The sequence below is a fragment of the Macaca fascicularis genome, chromosome 13, assembly GCF_037993035.2.
Source record: "Macaca fascicularis isolate 582-1 chromosome 13, T2T-MFA8v1.1".
NCBI classification, from domain to species: domain Eukaryota; kingdom Metazoa; phylum Chordata; class Mammalia; order Primates; family Cercopithecidae; genus Macaca; species Macaca fascicularis.
The window spans coordinates 26,166,819-26,186,964 of NC_088387.1; positions in this window are offsets into that span (position 1 = coordinate 26,166,819).

Below are 20,146 nucleotides of genomic sequence, written 5' to 3' on the forward strand. Positions count from 1 at the left end.
GAAATATAATCCGATAACAAAGAGAAAGAAGCTTTCTGAGAAACTTCATTGAGATCTGTGAAATCATCTCACAGAGTTACAGCTTTCCCCTCAAGAAGACCTTCGCTAAGACAGTTCTTGTGGAATTGGCAACGTAATATTTGGAAGCCCATAGAGGGATATTGTGAAAATGGAAATATCCTCAGATGAAATCTGTAAAGAAGCTTTCTGAGAAACTGCTTAGTGTTCTGTTAATTCATCTCACAGAGTTACATTTGTATTTCGTGGATCTCTTTGCTAGCCTTATTTCTGTGGAATCTGAGAAGAGATATTTCGGATCCCTTGGAAGACTATAGGGCCAATGGAAATATCCTCCGATACCAAAGAGAAAGAAGCTTTCTGATAAACTTCTTTGTGTTCTGTGAAATCATCTCACAGAGTTACAGCTTTCGCCTCAAGAAGCCTTTCGCTAAGACAGTTCTTGTGGAATTGGCAAAGTGATATTTGGAAGCCCATAGTGGGCTACGGTGAAAAAGGAAATATCCTCAGATGAAATCTGGAAAGAAGTTTTCTGAGAAACTGCTTAGTGTTCTGTTAATTCATCTCACAGAGTTACATCTGTATTTCGTGGATCTCTTTGCTAGCCTTATTTCTGTGGAATCTGAGAACAGATATATCGGATCCCTTTGAAGACTATAGGGCCAAAGGAAATATAATCCGGTAACAAAGAGAAAGAAGCTTTCTGAGAAACTTCTTTGTGTTCTCTGAAATCATCTCACATAGTTACAGCTTTCCCCTCAAGAAGACTTTCGCTAAAACAGTTCTTGTGGAATTGGTAAAGTGATATTTGGAAGCTCAAAGAGGGATATTGAGAAAATGGAAATATCCTTAGATGAAATCTGGAAAGAAGCTTTCTGAGAAACTGCTTAGTGTTCTGTTAATTCATCTCACAGAGTTACATCTGTATTTCGTGGATCTCTTTGCTAGCCTTATTTCTGTGGAATCTGAGAAGAGATATTTCGGATCCCTTGGAAGACTATAGGGCCAATGGAAATATCCTCTGATACCAAAGAGAAAGAAGCTTTCTGAGAAACTTCTTTGTGTTCTGTGAAATCATCTCACAGAGTTACAGCTTTCCCCTCAAGAAGCCTTTCGCAAAGACAGTTCTTGTGGAATAGGCAAAGTGATATTTGGAAGGCCATAGAGGGCTATGTTGAAAAAGGAAATATCCTCAGATGAAATCTGGAAAGAAGCTTACGGAGAAACTGCTTAGTGTTCTGTTAATTCATCTCACAGAGTTACATCTGTATTTCGTGGATCTCTTTGCTAGCCTTATTTCTGTGGAATCTGAGAACAGATATTTCGGATCCCTTTGAAGACTATAGGGCCAAAGGAAATATCCTCCGGTAACAAAGAGAAAGAAGTTTCTGAGAAACTTTCTTGTGTTCTGTGAAATCATCTCACAGAGTTACAGCTTTCACCTCAAGCAGCCTTTCGCTAAGACAGTTCTTGTGGAATTGGCAAAGTGATATTTGGAAGCCCATTGAGGGCTACGGAGAAAAAGGAAATATCCTCAGATGAAATCTGGAAAGAAGCTTTCTGAGAAACTGCTTAGTGTTCTGTTAATTCACCTCACAGAGTTACATCTGTATTTCGTGGATCTCTTTGCTAGCCTTATTTCTGTGGAATCTGGGAACAGATATTTCGGATCCCTTTGAAGACTATAGGGCCAAAGGAAATAACCTCCGATAACAAAGAGAAAGAAGCTTTCTGAGAAACTTCTTTGTGTTCTGTGAAATCATCTCACAGAGTTACAGCTTTCCCCTCAAGAAGCCATTCGCTAAGACAGTTCTTGTGGAATTGGCAAAGAGATATTTGGAAGTCCATAGAGGGCTATGGTGAAAAAGGAATTATCCTGATATGAAATCTGGAAAGAAGCTTTCTGAGAAACTGCTTAGTGTTCTGATAATTCATCTCACAGAGTTACATCTGTATTTCGTGGATCTCTTTGTTAGCCTTATTTCTGTGGAATCTGAGAAGAGATATTTCGGATCCCTTTGAAGACTGTAGGGCCAAAGGAAATATCCTCCGATAACAAAGGGAAAGAAGCTTTCTGAGAAACTTCTTTGTGTTCTGTGAAATCATCTCACAGAGTTACAGCTTTCCCCTCAAGAAGCCTTTCGCAAAGACAGTTCTTGTGGAATGGGCAAAGTGATATTTGGAAGCCCTTAGAGGGCTATGGTGAAAAAGGAAATATCCTGAGATGAAATCTGGAAAGAAGCTTTCTGAGAAACTGCTTAGTGTTCTGTTAATTCATCTCACAGAGCTACATCTGTATTTCGTGGATCTCTTTGCTAGCCTTATTTCTCTGGAATCTGAGAACAGATATTTCGGATCCCTTGGAAGACTATAGGGCCAAAGGAAATATCCTCCGATAACAAAGAGAAAGAAGCTTTCTGAGAAACTTCTTTGTGTTCTGTGAAATCATCTCACAGAGTTACAGCTTTCGCCTCAAGAAGCCTTTCGCTAAGACAGTTCTTGTGGAATTGGCAAAGTGATATTTGGAAGCCCATAGAGGGCTATGTTGAAAAAGGAAATATCCTCAGATGAAAAATGCAAAGAAGCTTTCTGAGAAACTGCTCTGTGATATGTGACTTCCACTCACATAGTTACATCTGTATTTCGTGGATCTCTTTGCTAGCCTTATTTCTGTGCAATCTGAAAACAGATTTATCGTATCCCGTTGAAGACTACAGGGCCAAAGAAATAACTTCCGATAAAAAAGAGAAAGAAGCTTTCTGAGAAACTTCTTTGTGTTCTGTGAAATCATCTCACAGAGTTACAGCTTTCCCCTCAAGAAGCCTTTCGCTAAGACAGTTCTTGTGGAATTGACAAAGTGATATTTGGAAGTCCATAGAGGGCTATGGTGAAAAACGGAATATCCTCAGATGAAATCTGGAAAGAAGCTTACGGAGAAACTGCTTAGTGTTCTGTTAATTCATCTCACAGAGTTACATCTGTATTTCGTGGATCTCTTTGCTAGCCTTATTTCTGTGGAATCTGAGAACAGATATTTCGGATCCCTTTGAAGACTATAGGGCCACAGGAAATATCCTCCGATAACAAAGAGAAAGAAGCTTTCTGAGAAACTTCTTTGTGTTCTGTGAAATCATCTCACAGAGTTACACCTTTCGCCTCAAGAAGCCTTTCGCTAAGACAGTTCTTGTGGAATTGGCAAAGTGATATTTGGAAGCCCATAGAGGGCTATGGTGAAAAAGGAAATATCCTCAGATGAAATCTGGAAAGAAGCTTTCTGTGAAACTGCTTAGTGTTCTGTTAATTCAACTCACAGAGTTGCATCTGTATTTCGTGGATCTCTTTGCTAGCCTTATTTCTGTGGAATATGAGAACAGATATTACGGATCCCTTGGAAGACTATAGGGCCAAAGGAAATATCCTCCGATAACAAAGAGAAAGAAGCCTTCTGAGAAACTTCTTTGTGTTCTGTGAAATCATCTCACAAAGTTACAGCTTTCGCCTCAAGAAGCCTTTCGCTAAGACAGTTCTTGTGGAATTGGCAAAGTGATATGTGGAAGGCCATAGAGGGCTAGGGTGAAAAAGGAAATATCCTCAGATGAAATCTGGAAAGAAGTTTTCTGAGAAACAGCTTAGTGTTCTGTTAATTCATCTCACAGAGTTACATCTGTAATTCGTGGATCTCGTTGCTAGCCTTATTTCTGTGGAATCTGAGAACTGATATTTCGGATCCCTTTGAAGACTATAGGGCCAAAGGAAATATAATCCGATAACAAAGAGAAAGAAGCTTTCTGAGAAACTTCTTTGAGATCTGTGAAATCATCTCACAGAGTTACAGCTTTCCCCTCAAGAAGACCTTCGCTAAGACAGTTCTTGTGGAATTGGCAACGTGATATTTGGAAGCCCATAGAGGGATATTGTGAAAATGGAAATATCCTCAGATGAAATCTGTAAAGAAGCTTTCTGAGAAACTGCTTAGTGTTCTGTTAATTCATCTCACAGAGTTACATTTGTATTTCGTGGATCTCTTTGCTAGCCTTATTTCTGTGGAATCTGAGAAGAGATATTTCGGATCCCTTGGAAGACTATAGGGCCAATGGAAATATCCTCCGATACCAAAGAGAAAGAAGCTTTCTGATAAACTTCTTTGTGTTCTGTGAAATCATCTCACAGAGTTACAGCTTTCGCCTCAAGAAGCCTTTCGCTAAGACAGTTCTTGTGGAATTGGCAAAGTGATATTTGGAAGCCCATAGAGGGCTACGGTGAAAAAGGAAATATCCTCAGATGAAATCTGGAAAGAAGCTTTCTGAGAAACTGCTTAGTGTTCTGTTAATTCATCTCACAGAGTTACATCTGTATTTCGTGGATCTCTTTGCTAGCCTTTTTTTCTGTGGAATCTGAGAAGAGATATTTCGGATCCCTTGGAAGACTATAGGGCCAAACGAAATATCCTCCGATAACAAAGAGAAAGAAGCTTTCTGAGAAACTTCTTTGTGTTCTGTGAAATCATCTCACAGAGTTACAGCTTTCCACTCAAGAAGCCTTTCACTAACACATTTCTTGTGGAATTGGGAACGTGATATTTGGAAGCCCTTAGAGGGCTATGGTGAAAATGGAAATATCCTCAGATGAAATCTGGAAAGAAGCTTTCGGAGAAACTGCTTCGTGTTCTGTTAATTCATCTCACAGCGTTATATCTGTATTTCGTGGATCTCGTTGCTAGCCTTATTTCTGTGGAATCTGAGAACAGATATTTCGGATCCCTTGGAAGACTATAGGGCTAAGGAAATATCCTCCGATAACAAAGAGAAAGAAGCTTTCTGAGAAACTTCTTTGTGTTCTGTGAAATCATCTCACAGAGTTACAGCTTTCCTCTCAAGAAGCCTTTCGCTAAGACAGTTCTTGTGGAATTGGCAAAGTGATATTTGGAAGCCCTAAGAGGGCTATGGTGAAAAAGGAAATATCCTCAGATGAAATCTGGAAAGAACATTTCTGAGAAACTGCTCTGTGATATGTGACTTCCACTCACAGAGTTACATCTGTACTTCGTGGATCTCTTTGCTAGCCTTATTTCTGTGGAATCTGAGAACAGATATTTCGGATCCCTTTGAAGACTATAGGGCCATAGGAAATAACTTCCAATAACAAAGAGAAAGAAGCTTTCTGAGAAACTTCTTTGCGTTCTGTGAAATCATCTCACAGAGTTACAGCTTTCCCCTCAAGAACCCTTTCGGTAAGACAGTTCTTGTGGAAATGGCAAAGTGATATTTGGAAGCCCATAGAGGGCTATGGTGGAAAAGGAAATATCCTCAGATGAAATCTGGAAAGAAGCTTTCTGAGAAACTGCTTAGTGTTCTGTTAATTCATCTCACAGAGTTACATCTGTATTTCGTGGATCTCTTTGCTAGCCTTATTTCTGTGGAATATGAGAACAGATATTTCGGATCCCTTGGAAGACTATAGGGCCAAAGGAAATATCTTCCGATAACAAAGAGAAAGAAGCTTTCTGAGAAACTTCTTTGTGTTCTGTGAAATCATCTCACAGAGTTACACCTTTCGCCTCAAGAAGCATTTCGCTAAGACAGTTCTTGTGGAATTGGCAAAGTGATATTTGGAAGCCCATAGAGGGCTATGGTGAAAAAGGAAATATCCTCAGATGAAATCTGGAAAGAACCTTTCTGTGAAACTGCTTAGTGTTCTGTTAATTCAACTCACAGAGTTGCATCTGTATTTCGTGGATCTCTTTGCTAGCCTTATTTCTGTGGAATCTGAGAACAGATATTTCGGATCCCTTGGAAGACTATAGGGCCAAAGGAAATATCCTCCGATAACAAAGAGAAAGAAGCTTTCTGAGAAACTTCTTTGTGTTCTGTGAAATCATCTCACAGAGTTACAGCTTTCCCCTCAAGAAGCCTTTCGCTGAGACAGTTCTTGTGGAATTGGCAAAGTGATATTTGGAAGCCCTTAGAGGGCTATGGTGAAAAAGGAAATATCCTCAGATGAAATCTGGAAAGAAGTTTTCTGAGAAACTGCTTAGTGTTCTGTTAATTCATCTCACAGAGTTACATCTGTATTTCGTGGATCTCTTTGCTAGCCTTATTTCTGTGGAATCTGAGAACAGATATTTCGGATCCCTTTGAAGACTATAGGGCCAAAGGAAATATAATCCGGTAACAAAGAGAAAGAAGCTTTCTGAGAAACTTCTTTGTGTTCTGTGAAATCATCTCACATAGTTACAGCTTTCCCCTCAAGAAGCCTTTCGCTAAGACAGTTCTTGTGGAATTGGTAAAGTGATATTTGGAAGCCCAAAGAGGGATATTGTGAAAATGGAAATATCCTTAGATGAAATCTGGAAAGAAGCTTTCTGAGAAACTGCTTAGTGTTCTGTTAATTCATCTCACAGAGTTACATCTGTATTTCGTGGATCTCTTTGCTAGCCTTATTTCTGTGGAATCTGAGAAGAGATATTTCGGATCCCTTGGAAGACTACAGGGCCAATGGAAATATCCTCTGATACCAAAGAGAAAGAAGCTTTCTGAGAAACTTCTTTGTGTTCTGTGAAATCATCTCACAGAGTTACAGCTTTCCCCTCAAGAAGCCTTTCGCTAAGACAGTTCTTGTGGAATAGGCAAAGTGATATTTGGAAGGCCATAGAGGGCTATGGTGAAAAAGGAAATATCCTCAGATGAAATCTGGAAAGAAGCTTACGGAGAAACTGCTTAGTGTTCTGTTAATTCATCTCACAGATTTACATCTGTATTTCGTGGATCTCTTTGCTAGCCTTATTTCTGTGGAATCTGAGAACAGATATTTCGGATCCCTTTGAAGACTATAGGGCCAAAGGAAATATCCTCCGGTAACAAAGAGAAAGAAGTTTCTGAGAAACTTTCTTGTGTTCTGTGAAATCATCTCACAGAGTTACAGCTTTCACCTCAAGCAGCCTTTCGCTAAGACAGTTCTTGTGGAATTGGCAAAGTGATATTTGGAAGCCCATTGAGGGCTACGGAGAAAAAGGAAATATCCTCAGATGAAATCTGGAAAGAAGCTTTCTGAGAAACTGCTTAGTGTTCTGTTAATTCACCTCACAGAGTTACATCTGTATTTCGTGGATCTCTTTGCTAGCCTTATTTCTGTGGAATCTGGGAACAGATATTTCGGATCCCTTGGAAGACTATAGGGCCAAAGGAAATATCCTCCGATAACAAAGAGAAAGAAGCTTTCTGAGAAACTTCTTTGTGTTCTGTGAAATCATCTCACAGAGTTACAGCTTTCCCCTCAAGAAGCCTTTCGCTAAGACAGTTCTTGTGGAATTGGCAAAGAGATATTTGGAAGTCCATAGAGGGCTATGGTGAAAAAGGAATTATCCTGATATGAAATCTGGAAAGAAGCTTTCTGAGAAACTGCTTAGTGTTCTGATAATTCATCTCACAGAGTTACATCTGTATTTCGTGGATCTCTTTGCTAGCCTTATTTCTGTGGAATCTGAGAAGAGATATTTCGGATCCCTTTGAAGACTGTAGGGCCAAAGGAAATATCCTCCGATAACAAAGGGAAAGAAGCTTTCTGAGAAACTTCTTTGTGTTCTGTGAAATCATGTCACAGAGTTACAGCTTTCCCCTCAAGAAGCCTTTCGCAAAGACAGTTCTTGTGGAATGGGCAAAGTGATATTTGGAAGCCCTTAGAGGGCTATGGTGAAAAAGGAAATATCCGCAGATGAAATCTGGAGAAATCTTTCTGAGAAACTGATTAGTGTTCTGTTAATTCATCTCACAGAGCAACATCTGAATTTCGTGGATCTCTTTGCTAGCCTTATTTCTATGGAATCTGAGAACAGATATTTCGGATCCCTTGGAAGACTATAGGGCCAAAGGAAATATCCTCGGATAACAAAGAGAAAGAAGCTTTCTGAGAAACTTCTTTGTGTTCTGTGAAATCATCTCACAGAGTTACAGCTTTCGCCTCAAGAAGCCTTTCGCTAAGACAGTTCTTGTGGAATTGGCAAAGTGATATTTGGAAGCCCATAGAGGGCTATGTTGAAAAAGGAAATATCCTCAGATGAAAAATGCAAAGAAGCTTTCTGAGAAACTGCTCTGTGATATGTGACTTCCACTCACATAGTTACATCTGTATTTCGTGGATCTCTTTGCTAGCCTTATTTCTGTGCAATCTGAAAACAGATTTATCGTATCCCTTTGAAGACTACAGGGCCAAAGAAATAACTTCCGATAACAAAGAGAAAGAAGCTTTCTGAGAAACTTCTTTGTGTTCTGTGAAATCATCTCACAGTGTTACAGCTTTCCCCTCAAGAAGCCTTTCGCTAAGACAGTTCTTGTGGAATTGGCAAAGTGATATTTGGAAGCCCATAGAGGGCTATGTTGAAAAAGGAAATATCCTCAGATGAAATCTGGAAAGATGCTTTCTGGAAACTGCTTAGTGTTCTGTTAATTAATCTCACAGAGTTACATCTGTATTTCGTGGATCTCTTTGCTAGCCTTATTTATGGGGAATCTGAGAACATGTATTTCGGATCCCTTGGTAGACTATAGGGCCAAAGGAAATATCCTCCGATAACAAAGAGAAAGAAGCTTTCTGAGAAACTTCTTTGTGTTCTGTGAAAACATCTCAAAAAGTTACAGCTTTCCCCTCGAGAAGCCTTTCGCTAAGACAGTTCTTGTGGAATTGGCAAAGTGATATTTGGAACTCCATAGAGGGCTATGGTGAAAAAGGAAATACCCTGAGATGAAATCTGGAAAGAAGCTTTCTGAGAAACTGCTTAGTGTTCTGTTAATTCATCTCACAGAGTTACATCTGTATTTCGTGGATCTCTTTGCTAGCCTTATATCTGTGGAATCTGAGAACAGATATTTCGGATCCCTTGGAAGACTATAGGGCCAAAGGAAATATCCTCCGATAACAAACAGAAAGAAGCTTTCTGAGAAACTTCTTTGTGTTCTGTGAAATCATCTCACAAAGTTACAGCTTTCCCCTCAAGAAGCCTTTCGCTAAGACAGTTCTTGTGGAATTGGCAAAGTGATATTTGGAAGCCCATAGAGGGCTACTTTGAAAAAGGAAATATCCACAGATGAAATCTGGAAAGATGCTTTCTGAAAACTGCTTAGTGTTCTGTTAACTCATCTCACAGAGTTACATCTGTATTTCGTGGATCTCTTTGCTAGCCTTATTTCTGTGGAATCTGAGAACAGATATTTCGGATCCCTTTGAAGACTAAAGGGCCAAAGGAAATATTCTCCGATAACACAGAGTAAGAAGCTTTCTGAGAAACTTCTTTGTGTTCTGTGAAATCAACTCACAGAGTTACAGCTTTACCCTCAAGAAGCCTTTCGCTAAGACAGCTCTGGTGGAATTGGCAAAGTGATATTTGGAAGCCCATAGAGGGCCACGGTGAAAAAGGAAATATCCTCAGATGAAATCTGGAAAGAAGCTTTCTGAGAAACTGCTTAGTGTTCTCTTAATTCAACTCAGAGAGTTGCATCTGTATTTCGTGGATCTCTTTGCTAGCCTTATTTCTGTGGAATCTGAGAACAGATATTTCGGATCCCTTTGAAGACTATAGGGCCAAAGGAAATATCCTCCGATACCAAAGAGATAGAAGCTTTCTGAGAAACTTCTTTGTGTTCTGTGAAATCATCTCACAGAGTTACAGCTTTCCACTCAAGAAGCCTTTCGCTAAGACAGTTCTTGTGGAATTGGCAAAGTGATATTTGGAAGCCCATAGAGGGCTATGGTGAAAAAGGAAATATCCTCAGATGAAATCTGGAAAGAAGTTTTCTGAGAAACTGCTTAGTGTTCTGTTAATTCATCTCACAGATTTACATCTGTATTTCGTGGATCTTTTTGCAAGCCTTATTTCTGTGGAATCTGAGAACAGATATTTAGGATCCCTTGGAAGACTATAGGGCCAAAGGAAATATCCACCGATAACAAAGAGAAAGAAGCTTTCTGAGAAACTTCTTTGTGTTCTGTGAAATCATCTCCAGAGTTACAGCTTTCCCCACATGAAGCCTTTCACTAAGACAGATCTTGTGGTATTGGGAAAGTGATATTTGGAAGTACTTAGAGGGCTATGGTGAAAATGGAAATATCCTCAGAAGAAATCTGGAAAGAAGTTTTCTGAGAAACTGCTTAGTGTTCTGTTAATTCATCTCACAGAGTTACATCTGAATTTCGTGGATCTCTTTGCTAGCCTTATTTCTGTGGAATCTGAGAACAGATATTTCGGATCCCTTTGAAGACTATAGGGCCAAGGAAATATAATCCGATAACAAAGAGAAAGAAGCTTTCTTCGAAACTTCTTTGTGTTCTGTGAAATCATCTCACAGAGTTACAGCTTTCCCCTCAAGAAGCCTTTTGCTAAGACGGTTCTTGTGGAATTGGCAAAGTGATATTTGGAATCCCATAGACGGATATTGTGAAAATGGAAATATCCTCAGATGAATTTGGAAAGAAGCTTTCTGAGAAACTCCTTAGTGTTTTGTTAATTCATCTCACAGAGTTACATTTATATTTCGTGAATCTCTTTGCTAGCCTTATTTCTGTGGAATCTGAGAACAGATATTTCGGATCCCTTGGAAGACTACAGGGCCAATGGAAATATCCTCCGATACCAAAGAGAAAGAAGCTTTCTGAGAAACTTCTTTGTGTTCTGTGAAATCATCTCACAGAGTTACAGCTTTCCCCTCAAGAAACCTTTCCCTAAGACAGTTCTTGTGGAATAGGCAAAGTGATATTTGGAAGGCCATAGAGGGCTATGGTGAAAAAGGAAATATCCTCAGATGAAATCTGGAAAGAAGCTTACGGAGAAACTGCTTAGTGTTCTGTTAATTCATCTCACAGAGTTACATCTGTATTTCGTGGATCTCTTTGCTAGCCTTATTTCTGTGGAATCTGAGAACAGATATTTCGGATCCCTTTGAAGACTATAGGGCCAAAGGAAATATCCTCCGATAACAAAGAGAAAGAAGCTCTCTGAGAAACTTCTTTGTGTTCTGTGAAATCATCTCACAGAGTTACAGCTTTCGCCTCAAGAAGCCTTTCGCTAAAACAGTTCTTGTGGAATTGGCAAAGAGATATTTGGAAGCCCGTAGAGGGCTATGGTGAAAAAGGAAATATCCTCAGATGAAATCTGGAAAGAAGTTTTCTGAGAAATTGCTGAGTGTTCTGTTAATTCATCTCACAGAGTTACATCTGTATTTCGTGGATCTCTTTGCTAGCCTTATTTCTGTGGAATCTGAGAACAGATATTTCGGAGCCCTTTGAAGACTATAGGGCCAAAGAAATATAATCCGATAACAAAGAGAAAGAAGCTTTCTGAGAAACTTCCTTCTATTCTGTGAAATCATCTCACAGAGTTACAGCTTTCCCCTCAAGAAGCCTTTCGCTAAGACAGTTCTTGTGGAATTGTCAAAGTAATATTTGGAAGCCCATAGAGGGATATTGTGAAAATGGAAATATCCTCAGATGAAATCTGGAAAGAAGCTTTATGAGAAACTGCTTAGTTTTCCGTTAATTCATCTCACAGAGTTACATCTGTATTTACTGGATCTCTTTGCTAGCCTTATTTCTGTGGAATCTGAGAAGATATATTTCGGATCCCTTGGAAGACTATAGGGCCAAAGGAAATATCCTCCGATAACAAAGAGAAAGAAGCTTTCTGAGAAACTTCTTTGTGTTCTGTGAAATCATCTCACAGAGTTACAGCTTTCCACTCAAGAAGCCTTTCACTAACACAGTTCTTGTGGAATTGGCAAAGTGATATTTGGAAGCCCATAGTGGGCTATGGTGAAAATGGAAATATCCTCAGATGAAATCCGAAAAGAAGCTTTCTGAGAACCTGCTTCGTGTTCTGTTTATTCATCTCACAGCGTTATATCTGTATTTTGTGGATCTCTTTGCTAGCCTTATTTCTGTGGAATCTGAGAACAGATATTTCGGATCCCTTGGAAGACTATAAGGCCAAAGGAAATATAATCCGATAACAAAGAGAAAGAAGCTTTCTGAGAAACTTCTTTGTGTTCTGTGAAATCATCTCACAGAGTTACACCTTTCCCCTCAAGAAGCCTTTCGCTAAGACAGTTCTTGTGGAATTGGTTATGTGATATTTGGAAGCCCATAGAGGGATATTGTGAAAATGGAAATATCCTCAGATGAAACCTGGAAAGAAGCTTTCTGAGAAACTGCTTAGTGTTCTGTTAATTCATCTCACAGAGTTACATCTGTATTTCGTGGATATCTTTGCGAGCCTTATTTCTGTGGAAACTGAGAACAGATATTTCGGATCCCTTGGAAGACTATAGGGCCAAAGGAAATATCCTCCGATAACAAAGAGAAAGAAGCTTTCTGAGAAACTTCTTTGTGTTCTGTGAAATCACCTCCAGAGTTACAGCTTTCCCCACAAGAAGTCTTTCACTAAGACAGTTCTTGTGGAATTGGGAAAGTGATATTTGGAAGCACTTAGAGGGCTATGGTGAAAATGGAAATATCTTCAGAAGAAATCTGGAAAGATGTTTTCTGAGAAACTGCTTAGTGTTCTGTTAATTCATCTCACAGAGTTACATCTGTATATCGTGGTTCTCGTTGCTAGCCTTATTTCTGTGGAATCTGAGAACAGATATTTCGGATCCCTTTGAAGACTATAGGGCCAAGGAAATATAATCCGATAACAAAGAGAAAGAAGCTTTCATACAAACTTCTTTGTGTTCTGTGAATTCATCTCACAGAGTTACAGCTTTCCCCTCAAGAAGCCTTTTGCTAAGACAGTTCTTGTGGAGTTGGCAAAGTGATATTTGGAATCCCATAGAGGGATATTGTGAAAATGGAAATATCCTCAGATGAATTTTAGAAAGAAGCTTTCTGAGAAACTGCTTAGTGTTTGTTAATTCATCTCACAGAGTTACATTTATATTTCGTGGATCACTTTGCTAGCCGTATTTCTGTGGAATATGAGAAGAAATATTTCGGATCCCTTGGAAGACTATAGGTCCAATGGAAATATCCTCCGATACCAAAGAGAAAGAAGCTTTCTGAGAAACTTCTTTGTGTTCTGTGAAATCATCTCACAGAGTTACAGCTTTCCCTTCAAGAAGCCTTTCGCTAAGACAGTTCTTGTGGAATTGGCAGAGTGATATTTGGAAGGCCGTAGAGGGCTATGTTGAAAAAGGAAATATCCTCAGATGAAATCTGGAAAGAAGCTTATGGAGAAACTGCTTAGTGTTCTGTTAATTCATCTCACAGAGTTACATCGGTATTTCGTGGATCTCTTTGCTAGCCTTATTTCTGTGCAATCTGAGAACAGATATTTCGGATCCCTTTGAAGACTATAGGGCCACAGGAAATATCCTCCGATAACAAAGAGAAAGAAGCTTTCTGAGAAACTTCTTTGTGTTCTGTGAAATTATCTCACAGAGTTACAGCTTGCCCCTCAAGAAGCCTTTCGCTAAGACAGTTCTTGTGGAATTGGCAAAGTGATATTTGGGAGCCCTTAGAGGGCTAGGGTGAAAAAGGAAATATCCTCAGATGAAATCTGGAAAGAAGCTTTCGGAGAAACTGCTCTGTGATATGTGACTTCCACGCACAGTGTTACATTTGAATTTCGTGGATCTCTTTGCTAGCCTTATTTCTGTGGAATCTGAGAACAGATATATCGGATCCCTTTGAAGACTATAGGGCCATAGGAAATAACTTCCGATAACAAAGAGAAAGAAGCTTTCTGAGAAACTTCTTTGTGTTCTGTGAAATCATCTCACAGAGTTACAGCTTTCCCCTCAAGAAGCCTTTCGCTAAGACAGTTCTTGTGGAATTGGCAAAGAGATATTTGGAAGTCCATAGAGGGCTGTGGTGAAAAAGGAATTATCCTGATATGAAATCTGGAAAGAAGCTTTCTGAGAAACTGCTTAGTGTTCTGATAATTCATCTCACAGAGTTACATCTGTATTTCGTGGATCTCTTTGCTAGCCTTATTTCTGTGGAATCTGAGAAGAGATATTTCGGATCCCTTTGAAGACTGTAGGGCCAAAGGAAATATCCTCCGATAACAAAGGGAAAGAAGCTTTCTGAGAAACTTCTTTGTGTTTTGTGAAATCATGTCACAGAGTTACAGCTTTCCCCTCAAGAAGCCTTTCGCAAAGACAGTTCTTGTGGAATGGGCAAAGTGATATTTGGAAGCCCTTAGAGGGCTATGGTGAAAAAGGAAATATCCGCAGATGAAATCTGGAGAAATCTTTCTGAGAAACTGATTAGTGTTCTGTTAATTCATCTCACAGAGCAACATCTGAATTTCGTGGATCTCTTTGCTAGCCTTATTTCTATGGAATCTGAGAACAGATATTTCGGATCCCTTGGAAGACTATAGGGCCAAAGGAAATATCCTCGGATAACAAAGAGAAAGAAGCTTTCTGAGAAACTTCTTTGTGTTCTGTGAAATCATCTCACAGAGTTACAGCTTTCGCCTCAAGAAGCCTTTCGCTAAGACAGTTCTTGTGGAATTGGCAAAGTGATATTTGGAAGCCCATAGAGGGCTATGTTGAAAAAGGAAATATCCTCAGATGAAAAATGCAAAGAAGCTTTCTGAGAAACTGCTCTGTGATATGTGACTTCCACTCACATAGTTACATCTGTATTTCGTGGATCTCTTTGCTAGCCTTATTTCTGTGCAATCTGAAAACAGATTTATCGTATCCCTTTGAAGACTACAGGGCCAAAGAAATAACTTCCGATAACAAAGAGAAAGAAGCTTTCTGAGAAACTTCTTTGTGTTCTGTGAAATCATCTCACAGTGTTACAGCTTTCCCCTCAAGAAGCCTTTCGCTAAGACAGTTCTTGTGGAATTGGCAAAGTGATATTTGGAAGCCCATAGAGGGCTATGTTGAAAAAGGAAATATCCTCAGATGAAATCTGGAAAGATGCTTTCTGGAAACTGCTTAGTGTTCTGTTAATTAATCTCACAGAGTTACATCTGTATTTCGTGGATCTCTTTGCTAGCCTTATTTATGGGGAATCTGAGAACATGTATTTCGGATCCCTTGGTAGACTATAGGGCCAAAGGAAATATCCTCCGATAACAAAGAGAAAGAAGCTTTCTGAGAAACTTCTTTGTGTTCTGTGAAATCATCTCACAGAGTTACAGCTTTCCCCTCAAGAAGCCTTTCGCTAAGACAGTTCTTTTGGAATTGGCAAAGTGATATTTGGAAGGCCATAGAGGGCTATGGTGAAAAAGGAAATATCCTCAGATGAAATCTGGAAAGAAGCTTTCTGAGAAACTGCTTAGTGTTCTGTTAATTCCTCTCACATAGTTACATCTGTATTTCGTGGATCTCTTTGCTAGCCTTATTTCTGTGCAATCTGAGAACAGATATATCGTATCCCTTTGAAGACAACAGGGCCAAAGAAATAACTTCCGATAACAAACAGACAGAAGCTTTCTGAGAAACTTCTTTGTGTTCTGTGAAATCATCTCAAAAAGTTACAGCTTTCCCCTCGAGAAGCCTTTCGCTAAGACAGTTCTTGTGGAATTGGCAAAGTGATATTTGGAACTCCATAGAGGGCTATGGTGAAAAAGGAAATACCCTGAGATGAAATCTGGAAAGAAGCTTTCTGAGAAACTGCTTAGTGTTCTGTTAATTCATCTCACAGAGTTACATCTGTATTTCGTGGATCTCTTTGCTAGCCTTATTTCTGTGGAATCTGAGAACAGATATTTCGGATCCCTTGGAAGACTATAGGGCCAAAGGAAATATCCTCCGATAACAAACAGAAAGAAGCTTTCTGAGAAACTTCTTTGTGTTCTGTGAAATCATCTCACAAAGTTACAGCTTTCCCCTTAAGAAGCCTTTCGCTAAGACAGTTCTTGTGGAATTGGAAAGTGATATTTGGAAGCCCATAGAGGGCTACGGTGAAAAAGGAAATATCCACAGATGAAATCTGGAAAGATGCTTTCTGAAAACTGCTTAGTGTTCTGTTAACTCATCTCACAGAGTTACATCTGTATTTCGTGGATCTCTTTGCTAGCCTTATTTCTGTGGAATCTGAGAACAGATATTTCGGATCCCTTTGAAGACTAAAGGGCCAAAGGAAATATTCTCCGATAACACAGAGTAAGAAGCTTTCTGAGAAACTTCTTTGTGTTCTGTGAAATCAACTCACAGAGTTACAGCTTTACCCTCAAGAAGCCTTTCGCTAAGACAGTTCTGGTGGAATTGGCAAAGTGATATTTGGAAGCCCATAGAGGGCCACGGTGAAAAAGGAAATATCCTCAGATGAAATCTGGAAAGAAGCTTTCTGAGAAACCTCTTAGTGTTCTCTTAATTCAACTCAGAGAGTTGCATCTGTATTTCGTGGATCTCTTTGCTAGCCTTATTTCTGTGGAATCTGAGAACAGATATTTCGGATCCCTTTGAAGACTATAGGGCCAAAGGAAATATCCTCCGATACCAAAGAGATAGAAGCTTTCTGAGAAACTTCTTTGTGTTCTGTGAAATCATCTCACAGAGTTACAGTTTTCCACTCAAGAAGCCTTTCGCTAAGACAGTTCTTGTGGAATTGGCAAAGTGATATTTGGAAGCCCATAGAGGGCTATGGTGAAAAAGGAAATATCCTCAGATGAAATCTGGAAAGAAGTTTTCTGAGAAACTGCTTAGTGTTCTGTTAATTCATCTCACAGATTTACATCTGTATTTCGTGGATCTTTTTGCAAGCCTTATTTCTGTGGAATCTGAGAACAGATATTTAGGATCCCTTGGAAGACTATAGGGCCAAAGGAAATATCCACCGATAACAAAGAGAAAGAAGCTTTCTGAGAAACTTCTTTGTGTTCTGTGAAATCATCTCCAGAGTTACAGCTTTCCCCACATGAAGCCTTTCACTAAGACAGATCTTGTGGTATTGGGAAAGTGATATTTGGAAGTACTTAGAGGGCTATGGTGAAAATGGAAATATCCTCAGAAGAAATCTGGAAAGAAGTTTTCTGAGAAACTGCTTAGTGTTCTGTTAATTCATCTCACAGAGTTACATCTGAATTTCGTGGATCTCTTTGCTAGCCTTATTTCTGTGGAATCTGAGAACAGATATTTCGGATCCCTTTGAAGACTATAGGGCCAAGGAAATATAATCCGATAACAAAGAGAAAGAAGCTTTCTTCGAAACTTCTTTGTGTTCTGTAAAATCATCTCACAGAGTTACAGCTTTCGCCTCAAGAAGCCTTTCGCTAAAACAGTTCTTGTGGAATTGGCAAAGAGATATTTGGAAGCCCATAGAGGGCTATGGTGAAAAAGGAAATATCCTCAGATGAAATCTGGAAAGAAGTTTTCTGAGAAATTGCTTAGTGTTCTGTTAATTCATCTCACAGAGTTACATCAGTATTTCGTGGATCTCTTTGCTAGCCTTATTTCTGTGGAATCTGAGAACAGATATTTCGGAGCCCTTTGAAGACTATAGGGCCAAAGAAATATAATCCGATAACAAAGAGAAAGAAGCTTTCTGAGAAACTTCCTTCTATTCTGTGAAATCATCTCACAGAGTTACAGCTTTCCCCTCAAGAAGCCTTTCGCTAAGACAGTTCTTGTGGAATTGTCAAAGTAATATTTGGAAGCCCATAGAGGGATATTGTGAAAATGGAAATATCCTCAGATGAAATCTGGAAAGAAGCTTTATGAGAAACTGCTTAGTTTTCCGTTAATTCATCTCACAGAGTTACATCTGTATTTACTGGATCTCTTTGCTAGCCTTATTTCTGTGGAATCTGAGAAGATATATTTCGGATCCCTTGGAAGACTATAGGGCCAAAGGAAATATCCTCCGATAACAAAGAGAAAGAAGCTTTCTGAGAAACTTCTTTGTGTTCTGTGAAATCATCTCACAGAGTTACAGCTTTCCACTCAAGAAGCCTTTCACTAACACAGTTCTTGTGGAATTGGCAAAGTGATATTTGGAAGCCCATAGTGGTCTATGGTGAAAATGGAAATATCCTCAGATGAAATCCGAAAAGAAGCTTTCTGAGAAACTGCTTCGTGTTCTGTTAATTCATCTCACAGCGTTATATCTGTATTTTGTGGATCTCTTTGCTAGCCTTATTTCTGTGGAATCTGAGAACAGATATTTCGGATCCCTTGGAAGACTATAAGGCCAAAGGAAATATAATCCGATAACAAAGAGAAAGAAGCTTTCTGAGAAACTTCTTTGTGTTCTGTGAAATCATCTCACAGAGTTACACCTTTCCCCTCAAGAAGCCTTTCGCTAAGACAGTTCTTGTGGAATTGGTTATGTGATATTTGGAAGCCCATAGAGGGATATTGTGAAAATGGAAATATCCTCAGATGAAACCTGGAAAGAAGCTTTCTGAGAAACTGCTTAGTGTTCTGTTAATTCATCTCACAGAGTTACATCTGTATTTTGTGGATATCTTTGCGAGCCTTATTTCTGTGGAAACTGAGAACAGATATTTCGGATCCCTTGGAAGACTATAGGGCCAAAGGAAATATCCTCCGATAACAAAGAGAAAGAAGCTTTCTGAGAAACTTCTTTGTGTTCTGTGAAATCACCTCCAGAGTTACAGCTTTCCCCACAAGAAGTTTTTCACTAAGACAGTTCTTGTGGAATTGGGAAAGTGATATTTGGAAGCACTTAGAGGGCTATGGTGAAAATGGAAATATCTTCAGAAGAAATCTGGAAAGATGTTTTCTGAGAAACTGCTTAGTGTTCTGTTAATTCATCTCACAGAGTTACATCTGTATATCGTGGTTCTCGTTGCTAGCCTTATTTCTGTGGAATCTGAGAACAGATATTTCGGATCCCTTTGAAGACTATAGGGCCAAGGAAATATAATCCGATAACAAAGAGAAAGAAGCTTTCATACAAACTTCTTTGTGTTCTGTGAATTCATCTCACAGAGTTACAGCTTTCCCCTCAAGAAGCCTTTCGCTAAGACAGTTCTTGTGGAGTTGGCAAAGTGATATTTGGAATCCCATAGAGGGATATTGTGAAAATGGAAATATCCTCAGATGAATTTTAGAAAGAAGCTTTCTAAGAAACTGCTTAGTGTTTGTTAATTCATCTCACAGAGTTACATTTATATTTCGTGGATCACTTTGCTAGCCGTATTTCTGTGGAATATGAGAAGAAATATTTCAGATCCCTTGGAAGACTATAGGTCCAATGGAAATATCCTCCGATACCAAAGAGAAAGAAGCTTTCTGAGAAACTTCTTTGTGTTCTGTGAAATCATCTCACAGAGTTACAGCTTTCCCTTCAAGAAGCCTTTCGCTAAGACAGTTCTTGTGGAATTGGCAGAGTGATATTTGGAAGGCCGTAGAGGGCTATGTTGAAAAAGGAAATATCCTCAGATGAAATCTGGAAAGAAGCTTACGGAGAAACTGCTTAGTGTTCTGTTAATTCATCTCACAGAGTTACATCGGTATTTCGTGGATCTCTTTGCTAGCCTTATTTCTGTGCAATCTGAGAACAGATATTTCGGATCCCTTTGAAGACTATAGGGCCACAGGAAATATCCTCCGATAACAAAGAGAAAGAAGCTTTCTGAGAAACTTCTTTGTGTTCTGTGAAATTATCTCACAGAGTTACAGCTTGCCCCTCAAGAAGCCTTTCGCTAAGACAGTTCTTGTGGAATTGGCAAAGTGATATTTGGGAGCCCTTAGAGGGCTAGGGTGAAAAAGGAAATATCCTCAGATGAAATCTGGAAAGAAGCTTTCGGAGAAACTGCTCTGTGATATGTGACTTCCACGCACAGAGTTACATTTGAATTTCGTGGATCTCTTTGCTAGCCTTATTTCTGTGGAATCTGAGAACAGATATATCGGATCCCTTTGAAGACTATAGGGCCATAGGAAATAACTTCCGATAACAAAGAGAAAGAAGCTTTCTGAGAAACTTCTTTGTGTTCTGTGAAATCATCTCACAGAGTTACACCTTTCGCCTCAAGAAGCCTTTCGCTAAGACAGTTCTTGTGGAATTGGCAAAGTGATATTTGGAAGCCCATAGAGGGCTATGGTGAAAAAGGCAATATCCTCAGATGAAATCTGGAAAGAAGCTTTCTGTGAAACTGCTTAGTGGTCTGTTAATTCAACTCACAGAGTTACATCTGTATTTCGTGGATCTCTTTGCT